Raw genomic sequence first — 25,058 nt, 5'->3', positions numbered from 1 at the left:
TTCCTCGATCTCCCAGCTTTTGTGAGATATAGAATTGACATATAACGTGTAAGTGTAAGGTGTTCAGTATTATGATTTGATACCCATGTATGCTGCAAAATGACGACCATAGTAAGATTTAGTTAGCACATCCATCACCTGACAGTATTATAATTTTTTTTTTCTGTGTGGTAAGAACGTTTAAGATCTCTCTTAGCAACTTTTCAAGTATACGATACATATTATTAACTATAGTCACCACAATGAATACTGAGCCCTAGAACTTAATCATCTTAAAGCTAAACATTTGTACACTTTGACCAATGTCTCTCCATTTCCCCCACCCTCAGGCCCTGGCAACCACCATTCTATTCTGTTTCTATGAATTTGTCAGCATTCAGTTTTCTGTGGTCCACTTCTTGAGAGTTACATAATACACTGAATTTTGACATACTTTTCCCAGCCTCATCTTACCTCACATTGAGCCTGGAACATGAGACTAAAAGAGATACAGCTCAAAGCAAGCCCTTTCTACACATGGAATGCTCCCTTTAACAAACACCCTTTAGAGTCCTATTGTGTACAATTCAGAAGTCAATATTTCTTTTTAGGACCTTGTTTCATTTATTTATTTTTTATTTTTTTTTTAATATTTATTTTTGAGACAGAGAGAGACAGAGTGTGAACGGGGGAGGGTCAGAGAGAGAGGGAGACACAGAATCTGAAGCAGGCTCCAGGCTCTGAGCTGGCAACAACAGAGCCCGATGCGGGGCTCCAACTCACGGATAAGATCATGACCTGAGCCTAAGTCGGACGTTTAGCCGACTGAGCCACCCAGGCGCCCCTAGGACCTTGTTTTAAATAAGATAAAAGGGAAATACAATTGACTGCTGGCTCTGAATTTGGCAGGAGGGCTGTTGGGCCATTTGTGATGTCCTAGAAAGAGAAGCAGCAGTCCAAGAACTTTCCCCTGCCTCACTTTGTCTGTCCCTGTAGTGGGACTTCAAGGAAAGAGCAGCCTGAATTTCTTCCCTGGTGATAACAGAGCTTGGAGAGAAATTTGCTAAGATAATAAAGCTAAGATGCATTAAACACTTAAGTATGGAGCTAAGATGCATTAAACACTGAAGTATAGAGCAACTTTCTGAGCTGTTTGCGCATGTTAATTTATTGCCATCTCCTAACTCTAGGAGGCAAGTACTGTTATTATCTCCACATAACGATGCAGTAGAGGCACAGAGAGGCAGGGTCACAGGACAACAGAGTAAAGAGGAGCCAGGATTAGAAGGGATGATTCCTAACAGGAGGAGCTGGCCCTCATCACCGGGATGGGGCAAGTACTTACAGAATGGATACAGTTGCAGACACTAGAAGAGAGCTCTGCTTTTCAGAGAAAGGACATTTGAGAAGGAACCCTAGCATACAGGAGTTGATTACAGTGATGGAGGCACTGTGAAGAAACTCCCAGGTCTGGGAGGCAGACAGGGTTAGTAGGTATCCAGAAGCTCTTGGCAGAGAGCAGGAACCAGGTGCCAGGTCAGGATCCAGTTCTGGGGGTGGAACGTGAAAGCCCAACACGGACTGTGGTGCTGAAACAAGTCTAGGTTGTTAAGATTCTGATTCCAACTGATTTTAGCGTGTGGCTTTCTTCCCCATGTCACCGAGCAGTTCTCTGTAGGACACCAGCTAGGTGTCCTACGATTCAACTCAAGTCTGATGCTGTCTGCCTGGAAGCGGTGTCAGATTGCACAGGTTAAAGGTTCAGTTCTACAAGACTCCACCCATCCCCACTCGGGTGCCAGATGCAAGTCAGGTTGTCACCTGTGCTTCTGCCTGGCCACAGATTGGGGGTTCCAACAACCTCATCCTTGGGTTCAATTGATTTGCTAGAGCAGGTCACAGAACTCAGAAATATCTTACTTACTAGACTACTGGTTTCTTATGAAAGAATATAACTCAGGGACAGCCAGATGGAACAGACGCATAAAGCAAGGTATGGGGAAAGGGCATAGAGCTTCCATGAACTCTCCAGGCACACCACTCTCCTCAAATCTATGTGTGTTCACCAACACCGACACTCTCTGAGCCATGTCCTTTTGGGTTTTTATGGAGGCTTCGTTACAAAGGCATGATTGATTAAATCATTGGCCATTGGTTCTAGCCTCTCTCCCCTCCCTGGAGGTCAGAGCCAATAGGACTGAGTCCCAAACTTCTCATTGCTAGGTTGGTTGGTTCCCCAGGCGACCTGCTCCCATCCTGAGGTGCTTGCCAAACACCCCCACATTAACATAACAAATGACAACTCTATCACTTTCACGCTTTAAAAATTCCTAAAGTTTTATGAGCTCTGTGTCTGGAATGGGGTCAAAGACTAAATGTCCATTTCTTATTATAAATCACAATATCACAGTTGTCTATGCAGCTACTTGAAGAGAAATTTGAGAACTGGAACTAAAAGAAACCATCTGGTACTATCAAACGGTAGTACCAGATGAGGACTGATCTAAGGAAGAAGGGGGAGAATCGTTACCCAATGGGAAAAGAAGGCCCAGAGCTGAAGAATAATCAAGGAAACTAGCTGGACCTCCCCTCCAGCTTGGCCTTGGCCACTCAGAGCCCAGTTGTTCCTGTTTCTACCCATCCTGACCCAGTTGTGGTCAGATGGCCCAGCTCTTAGCCAGGAAGAAAAGAAGCAGTAGGCTAAATCTGTCAGGAAATCTAAAACCCCCAAACTCCCCATGCCATCCAGGAGACAAACACTGACTGAAAGGACTGAAGCATCCAGCAGTAGCATTTAAACTTGGTCTTGGGGCGCCTGAGTGGCTCAGTGGGTTGAACGTCTGACTTCAGCTCATGTCAAGATCTTGCAGTTTGTGGCTTCGAGCCCCGTGTTGCTCTCTGTGCTGACAGCTCAGAGCCTGGAGCCTGCTTCTGATTCTGTGTCTCCCTCTCTCTGCCCCTCACCCTGCTCAGGCTCTGTCTCTCTGTCTCTCAAAAAGATATAAACGTTAAAAAAGAACTCAAGAAATCATAATGCTATTTTGTTTAATATGGAAAGATAAGAAACAACCCAAATCTCATGAGACAGCAACAAAATCAGGAACAGTGTTTAATCACATAGTATACAGTCATCACACATCAGGCTTTCAAGGAATATTTACTGTCCTGGGAAAATACTCATCAATGTATGACAAAAAGCAGACTAACCTACCAGAATGTTCTCTGGACTTGCTGGGGGAAATTATATTTATGCTTAATAGAGATATTACTCTGGAAAATATAGCCTTGTTTTACATAACAAATACATTGCTTCCAATCATGCAGTATGATACACTGTTACACTGTAAAAATAATCGAGATTCATGAAATATAAAAATATTCTTTCACAACACTTTTATGACATTTTTTTAAAAAAGCCTGTCACCCAAAATGTCTAGAAATATTGAAAATAACTTACTTAGGGTGAATTTTACCCTTTCTATTAACTTTTAAACAACTTGGTTTTTTTTTTTTTCCTTTTGGAACTAAAAAATTATACAATTTAAAGTTATTACATAGGAACTATAATTATTCGCATACACTCTTTAACACAGCAGATCAATACACATTGGCGTTTACTTTCAATAGATAAAAATGAAAGTAGTTAAATATTTTTGTTAGGTTATTATCTGACCTAACTACCTGGAGGAAAAAAGAAAAACTTCTTTGAGCAGAATTTCACGGTTTGGAACACTTTTCGATGGTGCAGAGTTTCTGTCAGTATAGACTGAGCACCAAATATAGGTAAATTTTAACTTCTTGAGGCTTTGAAACTGTAAAGTAGAGATAGGGAACTACCCACACTCTTTTTTTTTTTTTTCTTTTTGCATCATACCCTATGCATGAAATAAAATTTCTTTGGCAAAGGGCGCTGAAACCCCACTTAAGTAGACCTTTAATATTTGCTGATCAGGGAGGTGCATAAGCGTTGTTGATGGTAGGGAACTAGTTTTTATGTTTTTAAAACCTAATGGCAAGGATGGGAGTGGCATGGTATAAAAGGAAGGTGGGCTTCACTGAAAAAGTGCAGATGGGCAGGCTGATTTCCTTTCCTGCACTGACAGAAAGAGACAAGGCTGGAGATATGAGGTCCCAAGCGACAGGAACCTGAGAGAGTCAGGACAGGCTGATGGGTGGGTGGGTTGGGACAGGGCGAGGGTAGCTCACAGGAGCCTCCGGAAGCACAGGGAAAAGACTGCGATCTGGTCCCAAGAAGATGACCTTAAAGAAGGAAGACAGATGGCAAAGGAAATGGGTCAGCTGTATGGTCAAGAAGCTGGAGTGGGGATACCTGGGGAGCCCATGGTGTGGCCTCATAGTTTTATTCAAACTAAAGACTGAGTCTTAGGTCTTGCATATTTCCTCATTCTATGTTTTCTGGTCCCCCTTCCCCTCAAGAGATAACAACAACTAATTCAGGCACCACTGGGCAGCTGGGACCCGGGGTCCCGGGTATCGTCCCCCGGCTTGTGGCAGAAAGCAGTAAACTGAGAAGATACTGGGGAGTCTATGGGTATTTGAAGGCAGGGAGAGGGGCAGGAGGAGGTCTGTGGACCGAAATCTGCACTTTGCCCCACCAATCTCGGGTCATTCTCAGCAGCGTCTGGATTTGCCCCACCACGTAGGGATGTAAAGGTACACCTGGTACACGAAACCCCAGTCAGGAACGCCTGCCCTCGGTCCAGTCAGCCCTGTGCTCGCTGTCCTCCTGACTCACCACAGGCATTTCTCCCACCCTTGTTGTTTGTCTTTACGACGTTCAGAATGACATCTCTCGATTGCCAGGACGCTTCCAAATGCATGTGCTCATTTTGGTTGATACTCTTACCTCCTCTCACTACCCACACCCATTTTTTTTTAAAAAAAGGACCTGACGTCTATAAGTTGATGCTCTGTATTCATTGAAATTGAAAATTAAAAACTACGTGGAGAAAGGAGGAAGCAAGTATACAAGCTGATATCCTCTCTGTAAAAGAGCCAGCCCCAAAGAAATCGATTAAGGAAGATAAATTACAATTATTAATATCTACTAATATCTCAGAAAAAAAATTCATTTCCATACGAGTTAACATCAGTGTCATTGTATTTGATTAAAAATTGTCTTGTACCTTTGAAGGCAAATAATCCAAAAGATGCACAAATGTATTCATATCAATCTTAGCCAAAATGACACCAGATATCAGTAGCTGTATAAAGGCAATCATTTGGCAAAATCAAATATGAAAAACAAACACAAGGATGCTTGGTCACCAATGTGGAACCTGAAAATCAAGTAGAGTGAAGCAATGTTGAATTAAAAAAAATTGTTTTTAAAGCATGGAGTTTGAAATCAGACAGACCTGGATTCAACTTAGTTTAACACTGACTAACTGTGTCACATCACCTCTCTGTGCTTCAACTTATTCACATTTAAATCTTTGAAAGCTTGCTTTGAGAAATAGGGATACATGTCTAAGGAAACTACAACAGTGCCGGGTACACAGAAGTCACTCAATAAATGGTATTTACAATGAGCACCTACAATGCTCCAGACACTATTCTAGGTGCTAAAATTACAGTGACGAATGGAAGAGATCTTTGTTTTGGTGAAATGTGCGTTGTGGTGGGGGCAAATAGCCAATGAAGAAGTAGGAGAAGAAGGAAGGGAGGAAGACAAGGAGTGAGGGAAGTAGGAGAGGTAGGAGGGAGATTCAGGGAGTGATATTTCCTATTAAAAAAATATCAGAGTAATAGAGGGTATCTTGCAGCAAAGGGTAGTTAGTCTAGCTAAGTAGTCAGGGAAGGATTCTCTAAAGAGGTCACATCGTCTCTGAGTCTTTTCTGATGAAAAAGGAAGCCAGAGTGCGTTGAGATCTTGAGAAAAAGCATTCCAACCAAAGGAAATGGCAAAAAGAAAAGCTGTGAAACGAGAACAAATTTTGCATTTTCCAGAGACAAATTAAAGGCCAATGAATGATGGGACAAGGGGTACAAGATTAGATCCAAGATATTGGCAGGACCATCTCAGGGAAGTCCTTGGGCCCTAACAAAGTTTGTATTTTATTCTAATTATAGTAGGAAATTATGGGCGGTACTTAAATGGGAGGGTGAGTGATATTATTAAATACAGTCTTTAAAAAGAGGATTCTGTATGATGTATGAAGAATAAAGGGGGGTGTCTGTGGGTGGAGAGAGGGTGAAAGCAAGCAGACCAGTTAGGAGGCTATTGGAGCAGTTCAGTTAAGACACAGTGGCTTCTTGGACTGGCCTAGTAGCAGTAGAGGGGGTGAGATATGGTTAGACTAAGGCTCTATTTGGGAGGGAGAGCTGACTTCCAAGGAATTGATGTGAAGGAATGAAAGAGGTCTGGGTTGATTCCCAGATCCTAGACTTGAGCCACAGACTGAACAGTAATGCCATTATTATGACAGTAAAGAGGAGAGTTGGCATGGTTGATGTCAGGATCATCGAACAATAAGTAGAGATGCCAAGCAGAGAGGTAGACACACAGGCTGGAGATCAAGAGCACTCCTGGGAGATAATATTTGTATCAGGTATATGTAAAGTGCATCATGTGAAGTGTCCAATTCAGTTTTGCTGAATTGAAAAAAAAGTTTGAGCCCAATAACAAGAGATATTCACTGGTTTTCAGGAAATTAGATCTTGAAAACTTTTATTTAACTGACTCTTAAGCTACTTTTATTGGCACACAAGGGTTGGCTCAGTAAAAACTATGATTTGCCTGTGGTCAGCAAAATGTGATAGAAGCAAGTGGTGATTCCGTTGCAGTATCAGAAACATGGTTTCCATACCGACAAAACCCATACAGCACAGTGTCCTTGATTCTAGATAAAGTGCTGCTTCACTGGTTCACGTCTTGGGATAGGTGTAGTTAAAATCCCTTCTTCTGGAAGGAAAAAAGAGAGAAACACCCACGGAGTTTTATTTTTCTTGACACATCCAATGCTATCCAAGCTGGTCTCGCAGGCATCGTGACAAACTGATTTGAGTTAGACTCCTCTGTTCTTCTCTGGTAGGATCCCGGTGCTGCCATCAGGGAGCATCTAGTTTATGAGCGACTCGCTTAACACACATGAGACACAGGCAAAGGCAATGTAACTGACTGCGTGAAAGGGACAACAGTGTGTGTGCATTTTGATCTGTGCTCTTGGTTGCTTTTCTCCTACATGTTGCCAGCACTGGTGACACCTTCTAGATGAACTACTCTCAGGGGAGAACAAATCATCCCAAGTCAAAGGAGTTTGTGAAATTTCTAACTGGGTTTCTTAAATGCAGAGCATGCACAATCATCTGAAAGCCAAAGGGCTACTTACTTATAAGAACTAGATTTCTCAAAATAAACAAACAAACAAACAAACAAACAAAAAAATGGGTTCCATGGAATTCTAAGAGCTGAGCTTTAGGGATCAAGAACCAAGTTTGGTGGAACGAGCACTTGGTTTGGACTAACTTCCACAGAATAGTAAGGAATGCCAGTCGATGTATCTACCTTTCCATCCAAAAAGGAAATGAAGATTTACCAGTGAGCCAGAGGAAGAGATTCAGAGATGATTAAGACAGAGTACTTAATAAGAATAATGTAACTGATGGCAAAATCTGGTCCCTCTGGTGGTCAAACCTTATGTGGAACGTGGTGAAGACACTCGTTAGGTTTAGGAGACTTCTAACAGCACCTTCCAAGGCAGAGCCCAAGAGGACAGGGAGTCTCATAGAAAAGCTTTGAATTTGAAAGATATTGGACCAGTTTGGCTCTTGGATCCAGATTGGCAATGATGGGGGGATGTGTCTGAGCAGACAGGCCTTAGCACAGCCTTGCAAAGTCCTGCATGGCACTGAAGAATAAGGAGAGGCAACTGAGAGTTTTGAATACCCAGGCAGGGGTGTAGAGGGAGTATGGGAGCTGGTAAGTCACGAGAGGTCTAGGAGCAGGGCAGGAGGACACAGCAGTGTTGGCTTCATGGTTGATGGGGGCCAGGTCAGAGCCCAGAGTCCTCAACAGCACAGCTAGCCTTTCACATCAAAGGCCAGGCAGGAGGGGAGATGCCTTAAGGATGCCAGCCATAGTTCTCCAGAGCCCAGAGCATGACCGCACAGTGGCCATCAAAGGCAAAGGACTGCATAAAATCCTAGATTATTATTATTATTACTTTTAATGTTTATTTATCTTTGACCGAGAGAGACAGAGAGAGCATGAGCAGCGGGGGAGGGACAGAGAGAGAGGGAGACCCAGAATCTGAAGCAGGCTCCAGGCTCTGAGCTGTCAGCACAGAGCCCAACGTGGGGCTCGAACTCACGGACCGCGAGATCATGACCTGAGCCGAAGTCAGATGCTTAACCGACTGCACCACCCAGGCACCCCCAAACCCAGATTATTTCTAAGCCCCCTACACACTGAGGTCACTCCTAGGGCATAAAAGGGGGGGAAACTCTGACTATGACTGCCTCCTTACAAAAAGAGGCAACATCTTAAACTGGAAGTAAGGAGCTACCTTAATGTGGAACTATTAACAGCTTTAGGTTATCAGTTATCAGACAAATGAAGTTGACAAGTGGAACTGAGCTGAGTTTAATCTCACAAGAATTCAAAATGTTACACTTCTTCATATTTGATTTGCGGCTGTACATTTGGAAATGGCTGCGTGGCCTGAGTTATGATACACCGGCTGAAAGCTGCACGGCATTTCAAAGTTGAGCGACAACGAGTGAGGCCAGGAATGATGAGGCAATGGTTAGGGAGGAGGGGAGGTGCCACAGCAGAGAGGGGAGGGTGGGACGCTGTGCCAGAGGCAGTGCCAGAGCTGCATAAGCAGAAACCTGCTGGGTGAGACGCGTACCTGAGGTCAGCAGAGGGCTCCTGTGAAAGGAGAAATTGCATGCTGGGAACGGGGAGCCCCACAGTGGAGAAGTTCACAGAGTCACCTTTCTTGCCCTGCCCATGCTCCCTAGAGAGATTACTCCTAAGGTCACTGATGGGAGGTTGGTGCCGTGGGCCGTGAGCCCACCTGCCTTCTAACGGCACCCTTGACTGATTGGACTGAGGGTTATACATACAGAACCCAAACAGGCCAACCTGGAGCCCTCTCCCACGGGTCTGGAACTGGGACACAAGGACTCTAGTTCGTTGGCTCTCAAAGTTTAATGTACATAAGAATCATGTGAGATTCCCAAGCTCTAAAACCATATCTTTGGGTCTGGAGCTGAAAAATATTTGATCTTCAGGATCTGTAATCTTCAGGGTGTATCTGCAGCAGGTTTAAAGCACAGGACACTTTTTTAAAAAAAAATTTTTATTTTTAATGTTTATTCATTTTTGAGACAAAGAGAGACAGAGCATGAGAGGGGGGAGGGGCAGAGAGAGAGGGAGACACAGAATCCGAAACAGGCTCCAGGCTCTGAGCTGTCAGCACAGAGCCCGACGCGGGGCTTGAACTCATGGACCTCGAGATCGTGACCTGAGCCAGAGTCAGAAGCTCAACCGACTGAACCACCCATACGCCCCTACAGGATACTTTTAACAAGTATCCCCAGTGAGCCTAAGATGGGAATGCCACAGATCACAAACTGAGAAGCAGGCCTCTGGGCTGGGGGCTTCTCTAGAGCTAAGGTGGACATTTTTAGCCAAACAAATGATGAAGCAGAAGAAGGAGGTCTGTCTATAGAGAGAAGGATAAAGCCAACATGCACAGAGAAGTTGTGCGGCAGGTGGGAAGCTGGCTAACCCATCACGCTTCCCAACCCTTCCCTCCTTGCTTACCTCACTCAAGTAGAGACTAGAAACTCTAAACACCTGTGCCCGGTCTCCTTTGAAACCAGCAGGTCATATGACAAACTTTTGGCCAGTGAGAGGTACACAGAAGTCTGCTCTGTTGGGGGAGCACATTTTGGGAAAGCTTTTGCCTTCATGATGGAGGGGTAGCCACAGGGCACAGTTGCCCATCGTTGCGCTTCTTCCTGCACAACATCTGGAGCAAGACATCTGTAATCCATGAAGCAAGACCCACAAGCAGAGTCCACACACTGAGAATGCAGAGCAGGAGAAAGGCCTCCAGTCACAGACCCACCCCCCCCCCCCGCCCCTTGCGGGTGGGGCATATATACAGTGGAGTATGTTTACATCTTTAGTGACTTCGTAGGAGGGTAACGAGGACCAGGAGGATAAAACTGTAGACCTTCCAGGGAGTCCTGGAGCTGTATCAGTGGCAGGAAGAGGATCACTCACTGCCCCTGGTCTCACCCAACCACTAGGTAGAAATAGTTGAGAGCAAGGAGGCATGTATAATAATCAGCTCAGGAGCAATCTCAACGGGGGCAAGGGGTGCCTGGTGGCTCAGCTGGCTGAGCGTCCGGCTTCAGCTTGGGTCATGATCTCACGGTTGATGGGTTTGAGCCCCATGTCAGCCTCTGTGCCGACAGCTCAAAGCCTGAAGCCTGCTTCGGATTCTGTGTCTCCCTCTCTCTCTGCCCCTGCCCTGCTTGCGCTCTCTCTCTCCCTCAAAAATAAATAAACATTAAAAAAAGTTGAAACAAAAAGCAGAAAACAAAAAACAGGGGCATTCTCAGATCATTAAAAAGAGAGCTAACTGCCTATCCAAGAAAATGAATCTGCTGGATTTTCCTTACTAGTATGATGAAGTACCTGTAAGACATATATAGTTATCCTATAGATGATGTCACTATATTATAGTTATAGGCAATAAGAATTTAAAGACCTCAAGTTGCAAAAAAGAAAGAAAGAAAGAAAGAAAGAAAGAAAGAAAGAAAGAAAGAAAGAAAAGGAAGGAAGAAAGGAAGAAAGAAAGAAAGAGAAAGAGAAAAAAGAGAAAGAGAAAGGAAAGAATAGGAACCCCTTCCCACTAAACTCAATAGGAAAGGTGATGAAACTCCTCGGATGAAACCAGAGATCACTGCCACAGAAGGATCTCAGTCTGAACAGTGGCTCAGGTTTGAATCACCGTGGCCTGTACAACCAGGTTCAAGGACCCACCCAAGTGAAGAAAGTTTCCATTGATCTGAAAATCTTTGGGACAGTACAATAGCTGAAAACCTAGGAAGGCAGACTTCTTAAAAACCTTAAATAATAAGATTAAGAAGCAACATCAAATCTACTGAACTTTTTAAATCAGGAATAATGAGAAGGTTTTTAAATAGTTTTGTAACCACAGTGACATTTTGTATTGTGCTGTTTGCTTCCTAAGGTGGTAAATAGTATATTAGTTTCCTGTGTCTGCATGACAAATCGCCACAAACTTAAAACAATAGAAATGGATTCGCTTACAGTTCTGGAGGAGGACAGAAGTCTGAAATCAAGGTCTGGCTGCCTCCAGGACCTCTAGGAGACAATGTAGCCCTTGCCCCCTCCAGCTTCTGGTGGCTCTAGGCATTCCTTGACACGTGACCACATCACTCCAATCTCTGCCGCTGTGGTCACATGGGCTCCTCCTCTTCTGTGTGTCTGTCTGTTCTCCCACTGTCTTCCCCTATAAGGACACTTGTGATTGGATTAAGTCCCAGCCAGATAATCCATGATAATCTCCCTGTATCAAGACATTCAACTAAGTCAGCAAAGATCCTTTTTCTTTGCAAGGTTGCATTTAGGTTCTAGGAATTAGGACCTGAAATCTTTGGGTGGTCAAAAATAAGCCTACTACAAAGAGTTACTAAGAAAATTTGATAGACCTGACATGTGATTTTAGATACATTTAAGCTTATAATCAATGTGTAACAGCTGAGGGAGATATATTTTTATTTATTTGGACAGTGAGTATGTGAATATTTTTTAAAAATTTTTTTTTGTTTATTTATTTTTGAGACAGAGACAGAGCATGAACGGGGGAAGGCCAGAGAGAGAGGGAGACACAGAATCCGAAAAAGGCTCCAGACCCTAATCTGTCAGCACAGAGCCCGACGCAGGGCTCGAATTCACAAACCGCTAGATCGTGACCTGAGCCGAAGTCGGATGCTTAACCGACTGAGCCACCCAGGCGCCCCAGTATGTGAATATTTAAAGGAATGCTACTTGTTAATTTTAGGGGCACCTGGGTGGCTCTGTCGGTGGCTAGTGTCCAACTCTTGATTTCCACTCAGGTCATCATCCCAGGGTCATGGCCTCGAGCCCTGCCTTGGGCTGGGCACTGAGCCTGGAGCTTAAGATTCTCTCCTCACTTGCAGTCTCTCTCTCTAAAAAGAACACAAAGAAGTTAATTTGAAGTAAATAAGATGAATACATTAGACACTCAACAAAGTGCAAATGGTAATGAATATTCTTCTCCACACAAGTCTCTTGGATTTTAACAAGTATTAATATTTTATACTTGATGTCTCTCTTGATTTACTCTGTATGTGTGTGTGTGGGGGGGGCAGAGTTGGGTTTCAGGAACCCTTCCTAGACTATTTCTCATTCCTGACGTACAACATGAGGAAGAAATTGGAATTAATACACAAAGCAAACATATGTGCACACCCACATGCTTTCCCCACTCATGACAAGAGCTGGGGAAGCAAGAACAGGCACTGAGCATGTTGGGTCATTCACAGCAGTGGGCAGTGGGCCAGCTGCCGCTACACAAGAATAGCTTCTGAGGTCACCGACTGTTGTTTGCCTCATAATGACTCGTGTCTTGTGCTTGTGGGTTTTGGTTCCCTTAACAGTGGGTCACAGGGCTGCTACAGAACACTTTGTGTTGTTTGTTTTCGCTCACCATGCTCAATGCGTTCTGGGTTTTAAATCTCCTTTTTGAAGAAGAATCGTTGCCTAGACGCAAGAGTACAGGATATTCGGGTCCATGGGGCACGCGACTGAGTTCAGGGGTTGCTCGTCATGAACTTGATGGATGAACTTGATGGATACATCAAGCTCTGAAGGAAGAAAACAAAACAAAAGTTTTGCCCTAAGGCATCAGCTCCTCTCCTCAGCATATTGGATTCCTAAAATCATTTCCTTTCCTGGTCCCTGGCACTTCTCCTCCCCCAAAGATTTCCCACCCATGCCTCCTCAGGGTTTTCTGCGTGTCCGAGCAGATAAGCTGGTCCACCTCATAGAACTTGCATAAGTTGGGCAAAGTGGGGCTCTCCGAGGAAGTGGAGTCTCGGAGGCACTTAGAATGTCTTCCCTGCCTATTGCCCTTTTGGTTATTTTGTGTCTACTGAAACCACATCCACCACTGAAGAAGATTTTTCCTTTAGTCCTCTTTCAGTTTGCTATGTGGTCAAAATGTTGGGCCAACGCTTTATTTCATGTTACTTTCATTTTTGAGAATGACTTTACTGAAAACAATGCAGCAGATGAGTCATAATAATTCAAGGTCATTAATTCGCTAGGTTACACCAAATGCTACAGAGTATTACTAATTATGTTGTGCGTATATGGCTTTTGAGATTCAGGATATGTTATACCCAAGAACTCAGTCACCTTCCTTATCACATAATCAATTCAACATGCCTGGCACCATTTTTTTTTTTTTTTTTTTTTTTTTTTTTTTTTTTTTTTGCAGCTGAGGACTTTGGAGGGAGATAACTTAAGTGATTTACTCTGGGTCACAAAGAGGCGTCCTTGTCAGAGAAGAAACATGCTCTTTTATGGTGACTAAATAATGTATAAATCACTTCAAACAAAAAACACGTAATGCTGAATTAGTATTTCTTTAGTAACTAAAACAGCATTTCCTGAATTCTCTGGAAGTTTCCTTGGACATCTTCCACTGGAGTACAAATGAGCCCCAATCCAATGAATTCTTGGAGAAGAAATGACGTTACGAAAGGACTGCGTGGCATTTTTGTTTGTTTGTTTTTTCAGGAATATGTGGATGGACGTGAGACAAAAAGTAGGCAGCCAAGCGCATTTCATAAAATTGAGGGGGGTGAGGGGGAAGATCAGTTAATGATCAAGACACTCCCAACTGGGAAGGTAACAACGTTTGCTTTTTCATCCCTAATAATATGTGTGCTTTCTAATATTAAGCCTTCCAGCTTTTTAACGAAAATGACCATAGCAAATTGGAGGGGTGTGCAGAAATAGCACAGACTTGGAAGTCTCCAGGGAGTTTCAAGTTCCTGCTTGAAGATTATATTTTAAACACATCTTGACTGCTTAGTCACTCGCATGCCCGGGCATTGCAGGCATTTGCCGTCTGGCTGCAGGCTTCCTCTGTGGAAATTTCTCTTAGTGCTATTGAGAACAATGTATATGCAATCACAAAAGTCAATGCAAAGGGTAGTGACTAACCCGAAATGCCTTGAGAGAAAATGGGGAAATTTCACAAAGGTCCCACCAGGGCTGCAAAATAATGCGCCTTGCAATTGGGGGAAATGGTCACATAAGTACATAAGATCAATGAATAGGTAGAGTGGGAAATTTCACTTCCCAGTAGGTCCTGATGGCAACAATGTCAAATCACCCCAAAGCCAGTGTCACCAACAAGTCCCCACAGGCTGGACCTGCGTTACCCCCCAAAACATGACAAAACTCACCCAGAGATCCTCACTTGTGTTCTTCAAAACTACAGTTCTCAATCAAAATAAAATTTAAAAGGCTCATATAGTTGCGTATACACATACCCATCAGTATTGATGTCCTTACAGAATATAGTATAAAGAACATAGAATTAAGAACCAGAACACCAGGACTGAGAACTACCTTGACCTCTGTCCCCCTGGAAATTCTCTGAGCTTCAGTTTCCTGTTTGTAATGTGGCACAAGAATGCTCTTCTTACCTAGGTTGTTATGAAAGTTCAAATGTGGAAATCAGTGTGAAGGCACTTTGGAGACTCAATAGTTAGACAGAACTGTTGTGTCCAGCAATGTAAGAAAACTGAGTGTAAGGGGGGAAACCTCTATATTCACTGATGCTATGGCCGTGCTTACAAAACATGAAAACAAGACCAAGTCTGGAGCTACAAGTAAGGCAGTGAGGGTAAGGGGTACAGTCCCACCTGCCTCCTTATTGTATTCTCTTTGCCGGACAACTTAGAATAAGGCAGGAGTCCTCGGGGATTATCCACATTCCTCCCCACTTATTTCACCAGAGGCTCCTCTGGGTTAATGATGCCCTTACTAAGACGAAGATACGGTCTTGATAACCCAGGCGATTAAGCCCGTAGGCGTTCGAGCCAGACTACCTAGGTTCAAATTAGGGTTCTGCCGTTTTCTAGCTGCGTAACCTTTAGAAAATTGCTTGGGTCTCTTTGCATCTCATTTTCCCCAGGTGTGAAATGGGAATGACAATGGTACCTATGTTGAAAATTCTTAGTAAATGTTACTAAAGCCTAGTCTGAACGACCTCAGCCAGCTAAGAAGAAGGCAGTGTGTAGGGGATGTTTCCCGTCTTTTTAATACTTGAATAAACTGATGTTTTCTTCCCCCAGAGCAACACAGCTTCTAGTCCCCACAGTGTCCCCAGGCACACCAGGCAGAGGCTTGCTTCCCTTCCTCAGGACACTGTCCTAACCCCAGTGGGGAAAAAAAAGTCTCTAATGACCCTAGAACTGAGCAGTCAACAACCTGTTCAGCCTTATGTGACAGTCCTTTCTCTGAGATTCAATCCCTTTTGTGAAAAAAAAAAAAAAAAATCAGTCGTTGGTTTAGAACTTTCCAAAACCCCTCATAAAACTGAAATATTAGCGGGGTTTTTTTCTTTTTCTTCTACATCTTCAGACTGGCTTCAGGGTCAGAGACCTCATCGCAGCCTAGGGCCTTATACTGGGCCAAGGAGAAATAATGAACCAAACACAGTGCAATCTCAGGTTCCCAGGGACGGGGACGGATAACAAAGCCCTTGTCAAACACATAGCCGGTGAGGCTTGCACTTTCTGGACGAGTTAGCGCTCTTCCAACAACCTCTCCCCACCCAGAGAACCCAAAGGTGGTAACACGCAGCGTGAGCCTTCTTCGCAGTAGAGCCTCCATTTGGAGCAAGGATGCTTCTGCTTGCCTCCCATCCCACTAGCCAAAAAAAAAATATATCAATTTTTATACGGTTGAAACATGACACCTAAAGGCAGAAAAAGCAGTGAGAGGAAGTCCTTACTAACGGGAATCAGGAGTAAAACGGGCACAAGCAAAACCCGAGCAGCCACGCTCCCTTCTCAGACACTGACTGCTCCCAGGATCCCGGCCCAGACAGGCCCCACGACACCACCAAGCCTCCCTCCTGGCTCGGCGTCCTCGTCCTCTCTCTCCTCTCACTTCCCGCCCCTTCTCTAGCCTCCCGGGCCCTTTCTTCCAGGCCCCTTCGCCCCGCGCTGTCGTAAAGGAATTGCTTTCTCTGCTCCCAAATCACTGAACGGCAATGCAGCCACCTGCTCTTTTGCATGTGTGTTACCGGGGTGACCCCCTTGGTTAGCCCCATCATGTACCTCTGGAGGTGGTTTAGCAGTTTACGCCTCAGCGAGAACAGGAACCAAGAAGTTCCCTTCTCACAGGAGTTGTAACTTGACCTCCTTCTCAGAACAGAGATAAGAGGGATGTGGTTTTTACTTACAGGCCTAGAGGCACATCAGACGCTCATTTTACGGATGCCAAAAACTGGAAGCCTCAGAGAGACAGATTTTAGAAGAGGCTTTACATAAGGAGAATCTCCTAGGGTGTCTTAGGACCCGGGGACAAGTAAATGGCACCTGAGTACGAGGTCTGGCAGGAATCTCCTGAGATGTACCAGAGGTGCGTCTGTGCACCTAAATCACCCCGGGAAGACTGAGTGTGCAGATGGGGATAATACCTTAGACAAGCAGAGCGCTTTGGTTTACAAAGGACTTTCATTTTTACAGTCTTCTCTCATCTGTAGAACCTGATGGGGTAGGCAGGCTGTATATGACAATTTCCACTGTAGAGGTGACAGAATGAATGCTCAGGGAAGCACACAGTGACTTCTAATTTCCCACGGCGAGCCAGGGGTGTGTGGGTAGACTTTTCTTTCTGGACTCCTACTATTATGCTCTTTCTACAGAAGGAAGAGGTTCCGACGGTGGTGGGGAAGCCAGAGAGCAGGAGAAGGCCGGCACCTGCCCTGCCCGAGGAGTTGTTGCAGCCAGAGTCGCTCTGGGACACAAAACAGCCATGAGACCCCTTCTGTTTGCACGGCTGCACCAGCGTCAGGCCCCTACAAGGAGGCTTCCTGACTGCTTTTCTAGAGAATGCCTCTCTGAGGCGGGAGACGATCGGAGATGCCCCAGGGTCCAAGGTTTTCCCTTGACACATCACCCTCAGTCCCTCCTCTAGTTTATCATGTTTATGACCACGGCCGGTATCTGGGAGGGCAACACGTGATCCACTGTCATTCCTTCCTCGGTCACCAGCTGCGTCCTCAGAGCGCGCTCCGTGCCAGGCAGTGCTAGGCGCCTGGAACACAAGACTCAGTAGGGCTTAAGTCAGGAGCTCAGTGGAAGGATGTCAAGATGGAAACAAGCAAGTACAGATCGTGTATAGAGGACAACGGAGGGAGGGGTGGCAAAGGAGAACATCCCGTAGCAAACACATCATCAGTTTCCTAAGCTGCGAGGAGGAAGGGGGTAGTATCATGCTTAAGATGGCTGCCGTCTCCAAGTCTGGAAGGACATCACCACAAGAAGGGCTGAGGCTTCTCACGGAGGGGCAGTGCGGAGCTGACAAGAAGGAAGCGGGTTCTGGAGTCTGGCATACCTGAGTTCCACCCTGCAGTTCCCTGCACGGGACTGGTCACAGTCCTCCAAGTTTGCCCTGTTGACCGGTGCCCACAAAGGGGCTGTAATAGTGCCCGTGACACCATGCTCTGGGAGCCTTACCTGCCTGGGCTTTCATGCAGGGGCCATCAGGGTTCTAAGCCTAGCACCATCCCCAACGCTGGACCCTGGACAAATGAATTCATTTGCAGCTCCAGGGGCTCATCCACAAAAAGAATTGAGAACAGTACTGCCTTCAAGGGTTATTTTGAGGATTAAGTGATCTAATGCATATCAAGTCCTGAGTACAGGCCCTGGCAAGTGGCAAACGTTCGGTGAATGCTAGTCAGCGTCATGCTGTCTACATGGCCTGCCAACACAAGAGCTGAAATCTTCAAGGCAACACCTTCATTTCCTTTCCCACTGGAGTTTGTGCTTCTCGCATAAAACTCAGAACAAAACAGAACTGTCCTTACGCTGCTTGCCTCCTCCTCGGTGGTGCAGGAGATCAGAATATGCCGTCCCCAAATCTGCCACTTTGACATAAGGACTATTTTAAGCTGAAGGCAGCTGGGAAGAAGCAGACACAAGAAAAAACTTAACCTCACCACAGTTTGCCACCCCTAATCGTCTAAACCCTTTTTCCTTCAGCCTATCTCTTCTCTACAAAGTTATTGTTCTTTATGAAGATGCTAGAGAAGCCCCAGTTCCAACCACCCCTCTGAGTGACCCATCACTGATGCTCCCACATGTAGGTGCCATGCACACCTCAATAAACTCTGTTTTTTTCTTAGTGTCACTCTAATTTGCAGGGTTGGAGCCAGAAAACCTAGGAGGACTGAGAAAAGGTATTTTGTTTTGTTTCTTCCCCCTCCACCACAGTTGACCAGTCATCCAAGACAACTCTAGGTCTGAACTATCGTCAGGAGACAGATACTCCTTACACCTGAAGTGATATGGGTCCCAAAGGTCGGTAGCATACGTGTCCAAATCCGGGGCTTCCTTCACCTGTTTGCTTCTACATCTCCTGTGGATTCAACATGAGGCTGTCTAAGGAGGAGTGTTCAGCCGCAGTGGACCCTGGTCTCATGACAGCTGAACAACAGCCATAACAGTGGCCACCACTAATATCACCAACACTAATATCACTGTGATCAGCAGGGAGTCCACGGAGTTTCCCTGAAGATGACACTGAAGCAAGCTCAGTGTTTGAGAAAATAAGGATTATGACATTTAGAGTTCTCATGGGAGTTCAAATTGAGCGCTTCCTAAGTTTGGCAAGTTGTAAAGACATCGTTGGATGAGGAACAGACAATTAGAGTCGGCATTCTCTGGCATACAAAGCAGTGAGCTGTGAAGAGTGAGTGTACTCAACAGAATTGACAAAGTGTCTCAAAAAGGAAAGCGATTTACGATGACTGCAAAACATCAGCAATCCCAACATGGCTTCCAGAAGACATAGCTCACCCAGGGCCTATGGGCTGAGATTATTTTGTATTTGGTGCAGTGGATCAGAGATCTGAGGTCAAAGAACTACAAATATGTATTGACCCAGGGGCGCCTGGGTGGCTCAATCTGTTAAGCATCCGACTTTGACTCAGTTCATGATCTCATGGCTCATGAGTTCAAGCCCTGCATTGGGCTCTGTACTAACAGCTCAGAGCCTGGAGCCTGCTTCGGATTCTGTATCTCCCCCTCTCTCTCTCTCTGCCCCTCCCCTGCTCGCACTCTGTCTCTCCCTCTCAAAAATAAGTAAACATTAAAAAAAAAAAAATTTAAAAATAAAAAAAATATGCATTGACCCAAATTCCATGAGAATAAGCCAATGTCCAACTAGAATACATTCTCCTGGATCACGGGGTTTCCCTCCTTTCCATCTTTGGCTCAGAGAGTGGATTCTCATAAATGTTAGAGGATGACGACAGATATTCCATGTTTTCAAATAAGAAAGATTTCTGAATTACTGTTTTTATATGGAGAGACAGTTGTGTATGTGATATATATGAACATATGTGGATATAATCAATAAAGATAAATTTGTATATATTTTATAGGACCGGGACTGAGCTTGTTGGTACAGTATGAGCTACTGAGGAACTAGTACTTTTGTGTCTCTGTCTACCATTAAAGGTAAGAACCATAAAAAAAAAATGGTATGAACCATTAGCCACGGACTTCCTCTGAGAATGAGTCCCACATGTATATTCTACATGAAGAGACAGCCAAGCACTTATTTCCAGGATGACTAAGTGTGTATGTGTGTGTGTATAAAAGTTTATTTTATAAGGTCACATAATTCATAGGAAATTATATCTGGGTTAATACTGATTATGTTACACTGAAGAATCATATACTGTCTCAATTATGTATTTCCATTGTCACAACCTTTTTTTTTTTTTTTTTTTTTTTTTTTTGCTGTCAAATTCTATAAGGAGCTATTTAACCTGCACATACGGACAGAATTGTCTGAGGATGTGCTGTCATAGCTCCTGCCCACAGCCAAAAACTCCTGTCCCATGGTCACAATGTCTGCCCTGGCTTGAGAGGAAAAGAAAAAGATACCCTCCAGAAATCTTAGAGCCTTCTCAACACATTGCATTTAAATTCATACTTCTTCTGAGTGGTCAAAAGCTCATGGAAATTCATACTTCTTGAGAATACAATTTGCCTTTTGAGAATCCATATAATATTAAAATTATTGTTTCACACTTTTTTTTGGTGTTAGGGGCAATAGGAGGAGTTGAAAAAAGTTGAAGTATTAAAATGTGTGTTTTCTCTTTTTGAATGTAGAGAAGGTAGAAACTGAGTTATACAGATGAGTGAGTTAATGTTTACTCTTGGCAAATTTCCTAAACCTATTATTAAGCATGTGGTTTGAAAGCAGATTTTTTTAAATGCAGTTATCCCTAGGGGCCACTATGGGTTTTTAGAAGCATAAAGTCCCAAAATAAAAGTGATACTTTTTTTGATGGTGGTTCAAAATGATTGCCTTTTATGCCAATGTATTTATAAAGATATTGCATTATTCAAGCTCACAGGTGGTGTCCAGAGAGTGCTTTAGCTGTCCTTGTTCAAGCAACCTTCTCATCTATTTTCTGGTTTCCAAATTTTCTCTCTTCAGCAGGCTCTGTTTTTCAGTGATGGCTTCTGCTTTTGAGAACCCCAACATCCTATACAAGAGTGATGATGTTTTGAAGCTACTACATGAATGGGTTTTTCATTCCCTTTCTCCATATGTCATGCATAGAATGACCATTCTGTCATGACAGTTCAGGGGAAAAAGGGGGAGAGTGAGTGACACTTCAGAGGGCACAGTGTGGGGGAAGGGTCTATCAAACAGCAAGAGGAAGTAGAATGCCTGTTCATTTGGTCTTCATGGATGATAGGAAGGGGAAGAAAGACAGAGGAAGGGCAGAAGGTTCAGACTTAGAAGTCAATGCTTTAGTGGTAGAAATACACACATGAGAATAGGAAAGACTGAGATCATTCTGGGTCTGGGATATAGTCATGTCAGCATGGAGAAGGAACCACACCACAGAACTGGCAAATAAATAAAGGATGGCACTCCACATTTCTCACGGACTACCCAAACATGCACTGCAACTAGAAGTTTCCATGTGCCATGTAGAGGGATGCAAAGACCTGCGTTAAGGATGAAGACAGAGTATATGACTGGGTCCACAGTATTCTGTGAGAGATGACAGGATGGTGGACAAATGACCACACAGACACCACGTGGCCCTCAGATCTTGTCTCTCCTCCCCCACCACAAGTCATATGGGCCTTGTCCCCCTCACATCAAGATGATGCGCTTTCAAGATGGCAAGGAGCAAGAGGTGGAACGTGATATAAAAAAAGACCGAGCAGCTGCCTAAAACAGCCTAAGCCAGAAGAAATAGCAATGTCATAAAACGTCAAGCTTAGTCAGTTTTCCTTTATGTTAAAAGATTATTTTTAAAGGATAAAACTATGATTCTCCCATGTGAAAGATTTTATTAACTCAAGTTATGAGGAAACTGGTAAGATTTTACAGCTGATTTAAAAGAGAATTCACACACACAAGTACAGGCCATCAGGAAGACTGATGAATATGAATACCGAATGAAACGAATGCCAAAAATTGGTCAACATCTACAGGGCAATAGGTAAGTGCCTCTCCACCAGACACAACTTGCAAAAAACATAAGCATTGTCATCGGTGTTCTACAGTTTGCCAGAGTTGTAAAGTAGCTCAAGGTCAACGAAAGGCAGATATAACCCAGAAGAGTTTACTAAATAGGATACTTATCTTTTTTGCCCTTTTCAAAGACTTTCACAATTTTTCCCGGTATCTACTACCAAGGAGTGGGGACTCTTGTGAAAGTTCATATCAGTTCTAGAAATGGAAGTTATATGTTCTTTGCATATTTTGGAAGTAATGTGTATATTTTGCAACTCTGTGAAGTCACCTTCCAGAGACACTACGACCATCTGCCAGTAATGGCCCTCTGATTTATCCTTCATCAATGCTCTGTAGAAGAAAAGGTGACAAACTGAGCCAAAGACTCTAAGAACCTGCAGTGTTCGTGTGCAGGGAACGCTAAGCCAAAGTTGCCAGGGTCTGAACTTTGATAAAATGAGAAAAACCCTTCTCCCCAACTTGAGTGCCAGCCTCATTCACATGAATAGATGCAAAGCCATGTTCTCTAGGCCTGCATCATTTTTGAGAACTGTCCTTGAGATTTTATTTGGAGTCCCTCTCCCCAGGATGCTTACTAAAGATCTGTGGCTTGGTCCAAAGGGCTATCTGAGTGATGGGAAATGATCATTAAGTCCATATTTTAATTCTTTGACAATCTTAAAAGCCTTAAAAGACATCCTTAAAAGGATGGATACCATCCATCCATCCATCCATCCAGTCTTCCAGTTGTTCATACCAGGCAGGCACTAGGCGAGGCTTATTGCAAATCAGTAGACGTTTCCTAGATCCTGTCAACTGATGCCTTTCCAGGGTGTTCTGACTCCGGTTCCAGGAAGATAGCATGACATCTCAGGGAAGCAATAAAGTGCAAGAGTCAAAGAAGTCCCACCTTACTAGCTCTCTCTCTCTCTCTCTCTCTCGCTTCAAGCAAATTATTATCATCTGTGAAATATGAGGACATAACTCTCATCATCTCATAACCTGCTAATGTCCATCATGCAGCTAGACGTCAGGTTCAGGCCGACTGCTGCTAACACCTACTCTTCCTCCCACTTAGGCTCTTATTTTACTTCCACATCAGCCATTCATGCAGATTTTACATTTCAGCTCTTTCTCACTGATTTGCTAGCATAACACCATCCTTCATCTTATTACATATCCTTTATCTCATTAACTAATATAATGTCATAACCCTGTTAACTTATTTGTAACCTATTAACATGACTGCAGTTGGACTAAAATTCTCTCATTTTTCTCTCCTATCACTATAGGCTTGTCGTGAATGATTTAATCTGTTCCTTAGTTTTTGTCCCTTTCTTCTCAATCCTCATAGCCTACTGGATTTTTCCAGTTTGTGATTCATAACTGGGATTACCAATGTTATCAAACCCAAACTTTTCAGCCTCCCCCACAATCTGCACCTCTTGTTCTAAGCATCATCTCTGTGACTGGTACAGCATCCCAACTTCCCCGCTTATTCATAACCTGGACCCTTTCCAGCTTTCCACTGTTCCACAAACATTGTTTTTTGTCAGGCCAGTGATCAGGGCTAGAGATATAAAGCAGAGGGGCACCTGGGTAGCCCAGTTGGTTAAGCATCTGATTCTTGATTTCGGCTCAGGTCATGATCTCATAGTTTGGGGGATCGAGCCTCATGTTGTGCTTTGCACTGACAGTGCACAGCCTGCTTGGGATTCTCTGTCTCCCCCCCCCCCCCAAATAAACAAACATTTATAAGAGAAAGATATAAAGGATATAGAATGCCCTCCAGAAGTTGAAAGCCAGTGTATAGGAATTAAAAAGAGAGACATATATTTAATTCAACATATGGAATAACTCTCTTAAAATGTTTGTTTCAAAAGTTGAATAAGCTATTCCAGGAAATGGTGAGTTATCTTTTCCTGTACTGTTTAAGCCAAAGCTAAAAGACCATCCTATTGGGGTGGGAGAGGATGGATAAAACAGCTTCTAAGCATTGATGTTTCCAGTTACCTCTTTGGACAACGAAGACCCAACTCCAGGTTGGAGCAACCCTGCAACGACTCCTCTCCCTTGCCATCTAAAGGGAGGGACCCTGAGCAGAGGGAGATAGTGACTGGAGAAGGCTGATGAAAGAAGACATCATTCATTCTGGTGACATTTACTTAATGATTTCTACAGAACTAAAAGAGCCCAGAGGCTCCTGAGTGGCTCAGTCCATTAAGCTTCAGACTCTTGATTTTGGCCCAGGTTTTGATCCCAGGGTCATGGGATCAAGCCCTGTGTCGGGCTCTGCACTAGGCATGGAGCCTGCTTAGGATTCTTTCTCTCTTTCTCCCTCTGCCCCTCTCCCCCACTCATGTTCTCTCTCTCTCTCTCTCTCTCTCTCTCTCTCTCTCTCTCTCTCCTTCAAATAAAATAAACAAAAAATAAAATAAAATATCCCAAATGACATTTCTATTTGAGAGCACGGGATTTAAATTTGTATTCTTTACCATTAAACAGATATCAATTCAGTGCCAGTGATGCGACTTGTTTAGTACAGACTAAATCGGAGACTGTTCGCAAGGACATAGTGCAAAGCAGTACGTAAGCAATGAATAGGAGTTCCCCTCGGCCATCAGTGCTGTGTTCTCACTTAGGTCACTCGGACGTCTCGTCGGTTAATTTGAACATTAGCAAAATCGCAGTCCCTGTCTTGCTCCTTCAGATTCAAACTAAAAGCTCATTTGATCTTCAGTGCATTATGTTTGTAGCGTAATAGATTTCTATAACACCATTCCCGGGTATTCTGTAACTGCAGTTGACAGCTTCCCCCCAGCAGTGAGGAGGTATTTGTGTGTGTTCTCCTGTGTGTTCTAGATATAATATTTCTGCCCTGAGGACAAGGATTATCTTCAGATTTGTTTTAAGTCTAGCACAGAAGCCAAATACATTAAAGGCTTATAAAGATGTTCATAAAAATGACAAAGAGGGGACTTTCCTTTGGGCAAGGCTTGTCATTTTCTAGTTTAACTCTAGCTATAGATGAAGAATGCGGCATTCAATCAGTTTTCAGTCTAGGCTGTACTGAAGGAAAGAAAAAAAGACACATAAAGACATAAATGTCTGACGAGTTGTACGTGAAGAACTCTTACCTGGAAAGGAAGATGATAATGCCAATGATGAATTCACTGAGGAAATGCATTAGATACATCAGATTGTCATCTTTCGTTTCAAATTATGCAAAAGGGATAGGGGCCCACTCCTG

At 43.9% G+C, this 25,058-nt stretch overlaps 1 long non-coding RNA gene across 1 annotated transcript in view; it reads right to left on the bottom strand.

The window, feature by feature from the left end:
- Positions 1–14,589, bottom strand: part of LOC109249869 (uncharacterized) — a 43,074-nt gene extending 28,485 nt beyond the window's left edge. Inside the window, exons 1-2 of the long non-coding RNA XR_008422880.1 lie at positions 14,485–14,589; positions 12,717–12,873 (exon numbers count right to left, since the gene is read on the bottom strand). This is a non-coding gene — a long non-coding RNA (uncharacterized LOC109249869). The remainder of the gene's footprint in view (positions 1–12,716; positions 12,874–14,484) is intronic.
- Positions 14,590–25,058: the final 10,469 nt, after the last annotated feature.

Source organism: Panthera pardus, unplaced genomic scaffold (assembly GCF_024362965.1).
Source record: "Panthera pardus isolate Hobbes unplaced genomic scaffold, ASM2436296v1 HiC_scaffold_17, whole genome shotgun sequence".
Classification (NCBI taxonomy): Eukaryota; Metazoa; Chordata; class Mammalia; order Carnivora; family Felidae; genus Panthera; species Panthera pardus.
This window is presented reverse-complemented; position numbering and strand designations above follow the sequence as displayed.